Source organism: Zingiber officinale, chromosome 1A (genome assembly GCF_018446385.1).
Source record: "Zingiber officinale cultivar Zhangliang chromosome 1A, Zo_v1.1, whole genome shotgun sequence".
Classification (NCBI taxonomy): Eukaryota; Viridiplantae; Streptophyta; class Magnoliopsida; order Zingiberales; family Zingiberaceae; genus Zingiber; species Zingiber officinale.
The window spans coordinates 18,443,993-18,447,446 of record NC_055987.1 but is presented as its reverse complement, the minus strand read 5'-3'; positions in this window follow the sequence as shown (position 1 = coordinate 18,447,446).

The following is a 3,454-nucleotide window of genomic DNA, read 5'->3' as shown; positions in this document are numbered from 1 at the left end:
TCTCCTGATCCGCTTTGGGTTTCTCAGATTGGTATTCTGCAGACTTTGTTCTTCATCAGCACGGTGGGTTTCTTTCTCCCGGATCTCCGTCTTGTCCAGCTTCTCAGACAGGATCAAATTTGGCTCCGTCTATGGGAACTTCACCTGAATCTGAGACTACAAGATGGAAGAAGCCGGAAAATCAAACCTACTCACTATCAGCCGTGAGGATTTGGATTTCCTCATCAATTCTCATGTTCAGAAGGCCTTACAACAGCAACAACAACAACTTCAAGCCCACACCGGAGCTACTCTACCAACAGCTCATCATCCAGCAATATCGACTACTGAGCATCGGAAAGGAAAGGAGCTGGAAGAAGAAGAACATGCGTATTTCCCTCCAGCTGTTGTTTCTCCGACGAGGCATCCACGAGCCTTTCTTCGCACTCCCATGGATCAAGGAGGCAAGAGACCCGTGTTCCAAGAATCCTTTGGCGAAGCGCCAGATAGAAAAAAATGTAAGATCAAAATGATAACTAGTGATAGCTCACCAGAGAAGGTCATCTCCCCATTCTCTCAAAGTGTACTAGAGGATCCGCTTCCTAAGCGGTATCAAAATCTTCAGATCGGGGAATACACTGGAACAACAGATCCAAAAGATCATCTGTTGAAATTCGAGAACGTGGCATTATTACAACAATTCTCTGACGGGGTGAAGTGTCGGATGTTTCTCACTACCCTCGGAGGAGCTACACAGCGCTGGTTCAAGAGATTGCTAGAGAAGTCTATTCGGAAATTCAAAGACTTCAAGAAAGTCTTTTTGCACCATTTCTCCAGCAACAAAAGATATCATAAGACTCCTTGGAGCCTATTTTCAATTAAGCAAGCATCTAAAGAGTCTATCCGAGCATATATCAAAAGATTCAATCAGATAGCTATTGATGTACCTAATGCTACCACTGAAATATTAGTTAGCGCTTTCTCTCAAGGTTTGAATGATAATGATTTCTTTAAAGATTTAGTAAGGAATCCCCCTGTTAATTTTGATTCCTTGATTGAGCGTGCCACCGAGTTCATCAATGTGGAGGAAGCTCAAGCTGCTCGTAGAAAGGAGGGTGTTACCTCTTCTCCTACCCAGGTTAAGGAGAAAGCTCCTGCCCTTGTGCCTCCACCAAGAGGTCCCAGAATAACTCATCCACCCCATCAACAACCAGAGTATCGTCCACAAGCTGTACAACATGTGGAAATACAGCCAGAGGCACCAAGGAGATGGTGCACTTATCATAAAACTAGCAGTCATCATACTGAAGACTGTTTTATTTTAAGAAATAAGCGAGCTAATAGGGAGCGTTATCAGAGGCGATTATTATCGATGCCTCGGCAGGAGGCAATACCAGTCCCGGCCGGTACCAGCCAAGTGTCAGAGAAAGCACCCTCCGAAGCTGTGACGACTCGGCAGGAAGAAAACAGGAGTAATGCTGCTCGGGGTAATATCAATATGATTACGGGCAGACCCACTGATGGGGATTCTAATAGAGCCAGAAAAAGCACATGCCCGAAGACTGGAAATCCATGCCGTGGGATGTAATATGGAACGGGCGGCCGGTCCCGAAATAAGTTTTGGGCCCAGAGATCTCGAGGGGGTAGAAATACCCCATGATGATGCCCTGATCATTAAAGCTATCATAGCCAACTATGCCATTGCTCGTACCTTCATAGACACGAGCAGTTCTGTCAATATTATATTCAAGAAGGCTTTCGATCAACTGCAAATTGATCTGAGTGAACTTCAGCAGATCGTTACTTCTCTATATAGATTCACAGGCAATGAAGTACAACCACTAGGCCAAATAAAGTTGGCCATATCTCTGGGAGAAGAGCATCTGATGAGAACAAGAAGATCTTATTTCATGGTAGTAGATGCTCCATCATCTTATAACGTGATACTGGGTCGACCTGCCTTAACCGAGTTTAGGGCGGTCGTTTCTAATTTTTGTCAGAAGATTAAATTTCCGGTGGATGACCAAGTCGGGGAGGTGCGAGGTGATCAGAAGACAACCCGAAAATGTTATATAGAAATAATCTGAACTTAAGCTAACACCGCCCGAAAGATTCAAAGAATGGAGGTTAATGCCATTCGGGAGAAGCAGACCATCCTGGTTTATGAGGAGAAGGAAGAAGTTCAGATCCAGGCCGGTCGGCCTGAAGCCACTACATATGTTGCGGCTGATCTTGATCCTGCTCTTAAAGCTGAATTGGTGCAATGCCTGAAGAAGAATAATGATGTATTTGCCTGGACTCCCAAAGAAGTCTCGGGCGTTTCTCCTACAGTCATGGAGCATTCCTTGCATGTCTTCCCAGATGCCCGCCCGGTCATGCAAAGAAAAAGGAGTTTTAGCGTGGAACAAAACCAGATCATCAAAGAAGAAGTAACTAAACTCATGGAAGCTAGTTACATCAGGGAAGTACAATTTCCAAGCTGGCTAGCTAATGTGGTGTTAGTCTCCAAGTCTGGAAACAAATGGCGAGTATGCATTGATTTCCGGGATCTCAACAAAGCTTGCCCAAAAGACTATTATCCATTACCCAGGATCGATCAATTGGTAGACTCCACCGCAGGATGCGAATACATCTCTATGCTGGACGCTTATCAAGGCTATCATCAGGTTCCCTTAGCCAAAGAAGATCAAGAAAAGGTCAGTTTTATAACATCTGAAGGTACTTATTGTTATAATGTTATGCCTTTCGGACTAAAGAATGCAGGAGCAACCTATCAAAGGCTTATGAATAAGGTCTTCCAGAAGCAGATTGGTAGAAATATGGAAGTATATGTTGATGACATCTTAATTAAGTCTCTTCAAGCTGCTGATCTATGCAGGGATGTAGGAGAGACCTACAAGACATTAAGGCAGTATGGGCTCAAATTAAATCCAAGCAAATGCTTATTCGGAGCGAAAGGGGGGGAGTTCCTGGGATATATGGTGTCCGAGCGAGGGATAGAAGCCAACCCGAGCAAGGTCAAAGCACTGCAAAACATGGAGCCACTATGCAACATGAGAGAAGCTTAGAGACTGACAGGCCGGATCACAGCCTTATCTAGATTCATTTCTAGATCGGTCGATCGTAGTTTCCATTTCTTTAAAATACTTAGAAAAACCAATAAATTTCAGTGGAATGAAGAATGTGATAAGGTCTTCCAAGAATTGAAAGATTATTTGTCTACTCTCCCTGTATTGGCTAAACCCACAATAGGAGAAACTCTTTGGGTATATTTGTCTGCTAATGAAAACGCTGTGGGCTCTGTATTAGTCAGACAAGAAGGAAAGGAACAACAACCTGTATATTTTTCCAACCATTTAAAAGGAGTCGAGTGTAGATACACTACACTAGAAAAATTAGCTTATGCCCTAGTATTGACTGCTCGAAGGTTGCGCCTATATTTCTTAGCACATGAGATTATTGTATTAACCAACAG